Consider the following 12,142-nt stretch of genomic DNA (forward strand, 5'->3'; position numbering starts at 1 on the left):
AGTTGAACACTCAAATTTATGATGGGTTTGGGGATGGAATATCAGTGTTTCCAGGGCAGTACATGAATCTAGAATGAATGTAACAGGATCTAGATCACAAGAGATGGAGACTTTTAAGAGTTCCACTGAATAACCAAAAGCTCATCAACAAGGACTAAGGGTCAAGGCAGGGCTCTATTCCTGGTGGAAGATTGGAGTGGTACTCAAGGAAAATAAAACAGAAGGAACTAGAGTGAGCTTGAGAATGAGTCTCATCAGAAAATCAACTTGGTGGAATTTCTGGCAACAACTAAGACAGGGGTAATGAGCATAAAACAGGAAAGTTTTCTGTTCTTTAGTATCCATGAAACTATCATATGCAATTTAGCATATTCATGCTTTTATATTCTTTGGGTGTGTATTCCTCCTTCCAACGTCAGTAAAGGTCAAAATCTCTCTAGGTAGCTTTATGAAGTTCTTAGAATTCCTCCCTTTAACTTTGTCATTGATATTTTTCACATCTGTTTTGTCCTCATTTCAATGTTTGGAATCTTCCATTCCTCCTAAGACAATACTACAAAGGCTCTGCCTAGCTTCATCCATTTAACTAATGTGAAACAGTTGGCTAGAACTGATAAAGGTCCAAATGGACAAACACCTTAAAAAGTTTTTTCCTTATCTGTAGGCATAAATAAAACCATCCAACAAATTTTAAACTATTTTTCTTGGAGTTTAAATATTTTATGGCAACCATCATTAAAATACAAATTTTGTAATAGTTGGCCCATCTGCAGCTTTGAGAACGGTCACTGATTAACTACAGATGTCTCATCTGACTGACACTGCTATAAAAAATGAACTTTTCTGCATCATTTAATGGGACTGAGGTGAATGGTCTGGCCTGGGTTTCAAGAGAAAGAAGAAAGTGCTTAATGAGTCAATAAGCCTTTAGGAACATATCTAGGAAGCAAACCTGCCTCCAGCATGGCCATGACTCCAGAACCATGGCTCATGAAATAAAACTTCCAACGTGCACTCAGTCGGTCAAAAACACCTCCCTGAACCAAGTTCTGTGCCAAGCCAGGGATTTGACAGTAGAAAGAGAGGCCAGGAAAAGGACACTGAGACAAATGCAACCTGTTCCCTGATGTATCAGCTTCATCTGTGCTTGTATTCTAACGGGAAATGACACAAGCATAAGAACAATTCATTTAGGAGGAAAGGCATGACTTACATACTGGGAGATTTATCACCCTTCGTTTGGCTGAACCTCCATGTACAATACTAAAAATTCACTGCTGGATAGCCAGGCAAAGTAGGAAGATATCTGATTTAAAAGAAAATAACATCAACACATAAAGACCAAATTTCCCCAATTTCTCAAAGTCCCTCAAATGCTCTTTGGCCTGTCAAAATTATATACATATGCCCGGTTCTTTCAAGTTCCCAGTGAGTAGTGCCAGACAAAGCTTAGAGCCTCTGAAAGTAAGATTTCTCCATAGCATTTCTCTCATTGTTGGCACACTCAGCTCCTGTGTCATCATAGGCATAGTCTCATTACTTGAACCAATCACAAATCTCCCTCAGGAATGAACTGGTCATCATTATCAGGCTCAAATAAGTTTGTGTCTTCTCTTTGATGGTCTACTCAGGTCTACATTGAGGACTTGACCCAGCTAATGTCTGCTCACAATTAAACAGAGTGTCTATGTCTTCACCAGGGTATTCTTCACATCCACAGGAGGAACTTCCCCAGGTCCATTTCTATTCTCTCTAGTAGATAGCCTGTTCTAATGTCTTCTCTCTCCCAGCTTCCTGTACTTCATGAAAAGAATATTGACCCAAGTTCTAAAAATGACATCGTGTTCGTCCTTCCATCACATCATGATAAGGTAATGTGACTCCTTCACACCTCTTTACACAAGACTGCTGGTGAAAGAGGCCAATTGTCAATCCAAAGGGAACAACATAAAATAAAACCCTCTAATCTATGTCATAGATCACAACTTTTGACAAGCATCACGAAATACGTACCATGAAAAACATGTGAAAAATTACCGTAGGAACGTAAATGTAGAAACCATTGCTGACAGGGAAAGGTCCAGAAGGCTTCATGGGAAAGATGTCCCTGCAAAATGAATAAAAATTAAACAATTCATCATGAAAGGAACAATGTATTCACAAAAGAAGGGATAAGTATACAGAGGGACAAGTTTTCAAGTAACAGATAGTACAGTTTTCTGGATAAACAAATAAATGTAGCAGATAAGGTGATAAAAGATAGATGGGGATCATATGATTAGATTTGAAAGCCAGGGAGTTGAATTTGGACTTTAAACCACTCTGATAACCTGAAAGAACAGAGTTTACTGTCATCATCATTTTATTATGAGAAGCATAATGTTGTGTAAGGCACAAAAGTTCTAAGATTTACTCTTGGTTCTGTCTCTAGCTAGCTGTATGAACTCAAACAATTAATTTAACTCAGTTTACCCCACATATGTACAAAGGAGTTAAGCTGAATGGTCTTTAAAGATGCATCTTGATCTGGCACCATGTGATTGAAAAAGTCTGACCTATTCCCCTTGGTCAAGCCTATATGTGACATCTATTTATCTACAGTCTAGATTAAATAGTGCTACTGAGGGTTTTAAGCTAATAACTCTGATTTATTTTTTAAAATCATTGATCATGAATAATATCAGGAGTTCTCCCAATGACCATGGGCTATAGAGGATTATCTGGGAAAGAAGAAGTAAATTAAATTAGCTCAACAATTTGAAACTAGGTGAGAATTATTTTATAAAGCAAAAGAAACACAAAAACCAGGGAATATCCACTACCTCCTTATAACTCAGAAAAAAATAAAAACAAAAGGTCCAGTGGAAAAGGGAGGCAAAATAGGCCAATATTAGAAAGATAATGTGGACTTCTGTAAATATTAAAACTTAAGGAAATGGCAGGCAATGTCCTTTAAAACCCTCACCTGTTCAGATTGGACCTAACATAGTTCTTCCTTTTTCTTAAAAAAAAAAATACAAGACTTATAGCTCAATACACTTTTTTCTCTGTTTCTAACTTGCTGCTGATAATGTATGTGAATTTAACATGCTGTGTGAGCTGTGTGCTAGTTACTGAACAGTTTATGAAGTGCCAAATACAGTTAAAAGTAAGAGAAAAAAGATAATTGTTTAAATTTAAAAAAAGACAACATAATGATTGTGGGGTTTAAAACATATGTAGAATTAAAATGTGTGACAAAAAACAGCACAAAGACTTGAGGAGAGAAATGGAAATATACTGCTGTGGAGTTCCTATATTGCATGAAAAGTGGTATAATATTATTTTAAGATAAGACTTCTATTCAACATTGTACTGGAGGTACTATCCAGTGCAATAAGGAAAGATACAGGGCAAACAAGCATAGGGCTTGAAAAGGAAAAGATAAAATTTTATATATTAGCAGTAGATATAATCATCTATGTATAAAATCTTAGAGAATCACAAATAAGCTACTAGAACTAATATGCAAATTATGAAAAATTTAGAAAGTATATAAGGTCAATATACAAAATGAATTGCATTTCTACACACTACCTATACATACTCAGAAATTGACATTTTTTTAAATTACCATTTATAATAACATCCAAAAGATGAAAAATTAAATACTTCTAAATAGCATCCAAAAATTTTCAAATGAAAATGGAAAATTTGACAATAGACATGTACGATATGAAAAACAGAATTTAGAAAGCATCGTGGGGAGAAATCAAAGACTAAAATAAATGGAGAGCTAAACCATGTTTACAGATCAGAAGCTTTATTTGTGTTAATATTGTTTCTATATCTTCAATGCAATGCCAATCAAAACCTCAGCAGACTATTTCATAGAAGATGACAAACTGATTCTAAATTCATATGAAAATGCAAGGAATGTAAAATAACCAAAAAATTTTGAAAAAGAAAATAATAATTATAGTTATTTAAAGACATAAAACTATAGTAATCAAGAAAGTATAGTAGCAGTGTAAATATAAATATATAGATCAAAGAAACACAGTGAAGCATGTAGAAATAGACTCACACATGTATGGCCAATTGTACAGAAAAATGAAAAGGCAGTTAAGTAAGGAAAGGATAATCATTTCAACTAATTGTACTGGAACAATTAAATACTCATATGCAAAAAAAAGAACATTGACCATAATCTCTCACCATATAAAAGCATTAACTTGAAATCAATCATTGACTTAAGTGTAAGAGCTAAATCTATAAATGTTCTAGAAGAAAAGAAAAATTTTGAGGGACTTTGGATCAGGAAAATATTTTTTGAATAGGACACAACAACCACAAAATATAAAAGAAAAAGTGATGAATTGGACTTCATTAGAAAGAAGTAAAGGCTTTTTCTCTTCCAAAGACACTGTTAAGAAAATGAAAAGGCAAGCCACAAACTGAGAGAAATTTTTTACAAAATATCTATTTGACAAGGGACTTGTATAGAGACTATATCAAACTCTTACACCTGAAGAATAAAAAGGTAAACAGCTTAATTTTTTTAATGGGCAAAGTATTTGAACTCTCACTTTACCAAATATGCATGAATCTCACAAATTTAATATTGAGTAAAAGAAGCAAGAACCAATATAATAAAATATATGCACCATGACTGCATTTATATAATGTTCTAAAAACAAGCACAACTATACAATATTGTGTAGGGATGCACATATGGGTGGTAAAACTGTAATAAAAAAGAGACATTCTGACCAAAAAATTCAAAATATTGGTTTCTTCTACGAAGGAATTAGTGGACAATGATTTCCAAAGGACACACAGTGGGCCTTTAGGTTGCTAGTATGTTCTATTTCTTGAGCTGAATCATGATTACACAGGGGTTTGCTTTATAAACACAGGTGTTTGCTTTTTATAAAACTGATGAAAAGAAAACTTGTAAGTAACCACGAGTATAATAAAAATAGGAAGTGAAAATGACCAGCCACTTGAGAATAAAAAAGGAATAAGGAAACTTAATAAATATATCGAAAATGAACAAAGAGAGTGGTATTCCAGAAAATGGAAGAATAGGGAATTCCATGGCCCCCTTATTCCACAATAATGACAGATAAACTGGCAAAAACCTCAGAATCAACTTTGTGGGACTCTAGAAACTAGTTAAAAACTTACAACAACCAGAGGAAAATTTAATGAAGAAAGAAGCTGCTGCATTGTATTAGGAGAATGCTGTGGTTTTTTAATTGCCCCCCCCCATCTTCTATCCCCAGATAAAGAAGTGACCATGAAAATGACAGTCCACATTCTTGATACAGGTTTACTAATGCCAAAGGAAGCACTATGGACCTTATTCTCAAAGAACTCTGGCTGTGTATTTCACTCTGGCATCATCAAAAAGGACAAGTGCAAGGACTTGTCTTTGTTTCAACTGACTTGAAGCTTTCCCAGGGCTGGGGTGGATTCCCAAGTGGCATTTGCAGAAAGTAAAGGCAAAATAAAAGGCCAAAGGAACCTGGAGCAAGAAATAACAGTAAGCAGTAGCAACAGGTAAACTGGAAATCATGGGCAGGAGAAGGTTAGGAAAGGAGATATGGGAGTGAGAATAATGACATTTAAATCTCCTGCATATAGCTGGGAATCAAGAAAGACACAGACATGCCCAGGGCTGAACATATGCTCAGAAAAGGCCTGAGAAGACCCTAAGTTTTCACCTCTAAGGGACTTTCAGACTACATGCAAACAGGAAGTAAAGGTTAAGATAGACTTGTAAATGACATGGTTACGTGTTAAAAGAGTGCCAAAACTAAAGAGTTTTTTTTTCCCTCTTTGGTGTTTCTGTTTTTTGGTTTTTAGCTCCAAGCATTTAAGGAAACCCTGACAAACACTATCTAATCACTAAGATAATGAAATACAGATTTCAATGGCCAACACATGACAAAGAATACAAACTACAAAAATAATTTAGATGAGTCACTAAACAAAAAACAACACCCTGCATCAAGAAGAAACAACAATCCTGGGAAGGAGGATAATCTGATTTTCAGAGTTGCAACATTATACTATTTAAAATGTACTATTTCAACAAAGAAACATTAATAAGGCATGCAAAGAAACAAGAAAATACAGCCCATTCACAGGAAAAAAAAGAAATTAACAGAAAATGTCTTTCAAGAAACCCAGACATTGAACTTTATAGACAAAGACATTAAATCAGCTGTTTAAAATATGATCAAAGAGCTAAAGGAAATCAAGAGCAATGAAATAAAGGAAACCAGAAGAATGATCTCTCACCAAATAGAGAATTTCAGTAAAGACACAGAAGTTATAAAAAGGAACCAAATGTAAATTCTGTCACTGAGAAGTTTAATAGCGGCACTGAAAATTTTTACTACAGAGGTTCAACAGTAGATGTGACCAGGCAGAAGAAAGAATCAACAAGCTCAAAGATAGGTCAATGAGATCATCCAGTCTGAAGAGCAGAAAGACAAAAGAATGAAGAAAGTGAAAAGCCTAAAACACCTGTAGGATACCATCAAGTATACCAACATATGCATAATGAAAATCTCAGAACGAGAGAAGACAGAGAAGGAGACATAAAGATTATTTACAGATATAATGGCCCAAAATTTATCAAATTTGAGGAAAGACATGAATCTACACATCTCAGAAGTTCAAAAAACTGCAGGCAGGATAAACTCAAAGAGATCTCGATGGAGACCCATTATAATGAAGTTGTAGAAAGCCAAAGACATAGAAACTTGAAAGCAGCAAGAGATAATTTGCTCATATACAAATGATCCTCAGTAGGATTAACAGCCTATTTCAATTCAGAAAGCTTGGAGGCCAGAAGTGGCACGACATATTTAAGTCGAAGAAAATAAAAATTTGTCAACAAAGAAGTCTATTTCCAACAAAACTATTCTTCTAAAATGAAGGAAAAATTAAGATACTCCCAGATAAACAAAAGCTAAACTAAGGAAGTTCAAAACTTGCAGATCTGAGACCTTCAAGATGGCAGAGAGTAAGATGTGTGGATCACATTCCTCCCCACAAATACATCAGAAATACATCTACATGTGGAACAACTCCTACAGAACACCTACTGAACGCTGGCAGAAGACCTCAGACCTCCCAAAAGGCAAGAAACTCCCCACCTACCTGGGTAGGGCAAAAGAAAAAAGAAAAAAAACAGAGACAAAGGAATAGGGATGGGACCTGCACCAGTGAGAGGGAGCTGTGAAGGAGGAAAGGTTTCCACACACTAGAAGCCCCTTCGCGGGCGGAGACTTCAGGTGGCGGAAGGGGGAAGCTTCAGAGCCATGGAGGAGAGCACAGCAACAGGGGTGCAGAGGGAAAAGTGGAGAGATTCCCGCACACAGGATCGGTGCCAACCAGCACTCACCAGCCCGAGAGGCTTGTCTGCTCACCCGCCGGGGCGGGCGGGGGCTGGGAGCTGAGGCTCCAGCTTCGGAGGTCCGATCCCTGGGAGAGGACTGGGGTTGGCGGCGTGAACACAGCCTGAAGGGGGCTAGTGCACCACAGCTAGCCAGGAGGGAGTCCGGGAAAAGGCCGGAACTGCCAAAGAGGCAAGAGACATTTTCTTCCTTCTTTGTTTCACAGTGTGTGAGGAAATGGGATTAAGAGCACCGCCTGAATGAGCTCCAGAGACAGGTGCAAGCCATGGCTATCAACGCGGACACCAGAGACGGGCATGAAACACTAAGGCTGCTGCTGCCGCCACCAAGAAGCCTGTGTGTAAGCACAGGTCACTATCCACACCTATTCTCCTGGGAGCCTATGCAGCTCGCCACTGTCAGGGTCCAGTGATCCAGAGACAAATTCCCCGGGAGAACACAAGGCTCGCCTCAGGCTGCTGCAACGTCACCCGGGCCTCTGACTCAGCAGGCTTGCCCTGCATTCTGTAACCCTCCCTTCCCCCAGCCTGAGTGAGCCAGAGCCCCCAAATCAGCTGCTACTTTAACCCCGTCCTGTCTGAGCGAAGAACAGACGCCCTCAGGCGACCTACATGCAAAGGCGGAGCCAAAACCAAAGCTAAACCCCAGGAGCTATGCCAAGAAAGAAGAGAAAGGAAAATCTCTCCCAGCAGTCTCGGGAGCAGCAGATTAAATCTCCACAATCAACTTGATGTACCCTGCATGTATGGAATACCTGAATAGACAACGAATCATCCCAAAGTGAGGCGGTGGACTTTGGGAGCAACGATATATATTTTTTTTTTCCTTATTCTCTTTTTCTGTGTGGATGACAGGATCTTGGTGCTCTGGCCAGGTGTCAGGCCTGTGCCTCTGATGTCAGAGAGCCAAGTTCAGGACATTGGCCCACCAGAGACCTCCCAGCTCCATGTAGTATCAAACAGCAAAAATCTCTCAGAGATCTCCATCTCAACACCAAGACCCAGCTCCACTCAACGACCAGCAAGCTACAGTGCTGGACACCCTTTGCCAAACAACTAGCAAGACAGGAACACAACCCCACGCACTAGCAGAAAGGGTGCCAAAAATCATAATGAGGTCACAGACACCCCAAAACACACCACCGGATTCAGATCTGCCACCAGAAAGACAAGATCCAGCCTCATCCACCAGAACACAGGCACCAGTCCTCTCCACCAGGAAGCCTACACAACCCACTGAACCAACCTTAGCCACTGGGGGCAGACACCAAAAACAACGGAAACTACAAACTTGAAGCCTACCTGCCCACCAGAAAGACAAGAGCCAAACTCAACCACCAGAACACAGGCACTAGTCCCCTCTACCAGGAAACCTACACAAACCCACTGAATCAACCTTACCCACTGGTGACAGACACCAAAAACAACGGAAACTACGAACCTGCAGCCTGTGAAAATGAGACCCCAAAACACAGTAAGTTAAGCAAAATGAGAAGACAGAGAAACACACAGCAGATGAAGGAGCAAGGTAAAAACCCACCAGAACAAACAAATGAAGCAGAAATAGGCAGTCTACCTGAATAAGAATTCAGAGTAATGATAATAAAGATGATCCAAAGTCTTGGAAAAAGAATGGAGAAAACACAAGAAAGGTTTAACAAGGGCCTAGAAGAACTAAAGAGCAAACAAACAATGATGAACCACACAATAAATGAAATTAAAACTTCCCTAGAAGGAATCAAAGGCAGAATAAGTGAGGCAGAAGAACGGATAAGTGACCTGGAAGATAAAATAGTGGAAATAACTACCACAGAGCAGAAAAAAGAAAAAACAATGAAAAGAATTGAGGACAGTCTCAGAGACCTCTGGGACAACATTAAATGCACCAGCATTTGAATTACAGGGATCCCAGAAGAAGAAGAGAAAAAGAAAGGGACTGAGAAAATATTTAGAGAGATTATAGTTGAAAACTTCCCTAATATGGGAAAGGAAATAGTGAAGTCCAGGAAGCACAGAGAGTCCCATACAGGATAAATCCAAGGAGAAACATGCCAAGACACATATTAATCAAACCATCAAAAATTAAATACAAAGAAAAAATATTAAAAGCAGCAAGGGAAAAACAACAAATAATATACAAGGGAATCCCATAAAGGTTAACAGCACATCTTCCAACACAAACTCTGTAAGGAAGAAGGGAGTGGCAGGACATATTTAAAGGGATGAAAAGGAAAAACCGACAACCAAGATTACTCTACCCAGGAAGGATCTCATCCAGTTTTGACGGAGAAATTAACACCTTTACAGACAAGCAAAAGCTGAGAGAATTCAGCACCACCAAACCAGCTTTACAACAAATGCTAAAGGAACTTCTCTAGGCAGGAAACACAAGAGAAGGAAAAGACCTACAATAACAAACCCAAAACAATTAAGAAAATGAGAATAGGTACATACATATCGATAATTACCTTAAATATAAATGGATTAAATGCTCCAACCAAAACACATAGACTGGCTGAATGGATACAAAAACAAGACCCATATATATGCTGTCTACAAGAGACCCACTTCAGACCTAGGGACATATACAGACTGAAAGTGATGGGATGGAAAAAGATATTCCAGGGTTTCCCTGGTGGCACAGTGGTTGAGAATTCGCCTGCCAATGCAGGGGACACGGGTTCATGCCCCGGTCCGGGAAGATCCCACATGCCGCGGAGCGGCTGGGCCCGTGAGCCATGGCCACTGAGCCTGTGCGTCCGGAGCCTGTGCTCCGCAACGGGAGAGACCACAACAGTGAGAGGGCCGCGTACCACACACACACACACAAAAAAAGATATTCCATGCAAATGGAAATCAAAAGAAAGCTGGAGTAGCAATTCTCATATCACACAAAATACACTTTAAAATAAAGACTATTACAAGAGACAAAGAAGGACACTACATAATGATCAATGGATCAATCCAAGAAGAAGGTATAACAATTGTAAATAATTATGCACCCAACATACGAGCACCTCAATATATAAGGCAAATGCAAACAGCCATAAAAGGGGATATTGAAAGTAGCACAATCATAATAGGGGACTTTAACACCCCACTTTCAACAATGGACAGATCATCCAAAATGAAAATTATTAAGGAAACACAAGTTTTAAATGATACATTAAACAAGATGGACTTAATTGATATTTATAGGGCAATCCAAAGAAAAACAACAGAATAAACTTTCTTCTCAAGTGCTCATGGAACATTCTCCAGGATAGATCATATCTTGGGTCACAAATCAACCCTTGGTAAATATAAGGAAATTGAAATTGTATCAAATATATTTTACGGCCACAGTGCTATGACACTAGATATCACTTACAGGTAAAAATCTGTAAAAAATACAAACACATGGAGGCTAAACAATACACTACTTAATAACCAAGAGATCACTGAAGAAATCATAGAGGAAATCAAAAAATACCTAAAACAAATGACAATGAAAACACGATGACCCAAAAGAGATTGGTTAAAGATGGCGGAGTAGAAGGACGTGCTCTCACTCCCTCTTGCAAAAACAATGGAATCACAATTAACTGCTGAACAATCACCGACAGTAAGACACTGGAACTCACCAAAAAACATACCCCACATGCAAAGACAAAGGAGAACCCACAATGAGACGGTAGGAGGGGTGCAATCACAATAAAATCAAATACCATAAATGCTGGGTGGGTGACCCACAAACAGGAGAACACTTATACCACAGAAGTCCACCCACTGGAGTGAAGGTTCTGAGCCCCATGTCAGGCTTCCCAACCTGGGGGTCTGGCACCGGGAGGAGGAATTCCTAGAGAATCAGACTTTGAAGGCTAGAGGGATTTGATTGCAGGATTTCGACAGGACTGGGGTAAACAGAGACTCCACTCCTGGAGGGCACACACAAAGTAGTGTGCGCATCGGGAGCCAGGGGAAGGAGCAGTGACCCCATAGAGACTGAACCAGACCTACCTGCTAGTGTTGGAGGGTCTCCTGTAGAGGCAGGGGGTGGCTGTGGCTCACCGTGGGGACAAGAACACTGGCAGCAGAAGTTCCGGGAAGTACTTCTTGGCGTGAACCCTCCCAGAGTCCGCCATTAGCACCACTAAAGAGCCTAGGTAGGCTCCAGTGTTGGGTCACCTCAAGCCAAACAAGCAACAGCGAGGGAACTGAGCCCTACCCATAAGCAGACAGATGGATTAAAGTTTTACTGAGCTCTGCCCAACAGAGGAACAGCCAGCTCTACCCACCACCGGTCCCTCCCAACAGGAAACTTGCACAAGCCTCTTAGATAGCCTCATCCGCCAGAGGGCAGATAGCAGAAGCAAGAAGAACTACAATCCTGCAGCCTGTGGAACAAAAACCACATTCACAGAAAGATAGACAAGATGAAAAGGCAGAGGGCTATGTACAGATGAAGAAACAAGATAAAACCCAGAAAAACAACTAAATGAAGTGGAGATAAGCAACCTTCCAGAAAAAGAATTCAAAATAATGATAGTGAAGATGATCTAGGACCTCAGAAAAAGAATGGAGGCAAGATTGAGAAGATGCAAGGAATGTTTAACAAAGACCCAGAAGAATTAAAGAACAAACAAACAGAGATGAACAACACAATAATTGAAATGAAAAATACACTAGAAGGAAACAATAGCAGAATAACTGAGGCAGAAGGACAGATAAGTGACCTGGAAGACAGAATGG

The sequence above is a fragment of the Physeter macrocephalus genome, chromosome 21 (genome assembly GCF_002837175.3).
Source record: "Physeter macrocephalus isolate SW-GA chromosome 21, ASM283717v5, whole genome shotgun sequence".
NCBI lineage: Eukaryota > Metazoa > Chordata > Mammalia > Artiodactyla > Physeteridae > Physeter > Physeter macrocephalus.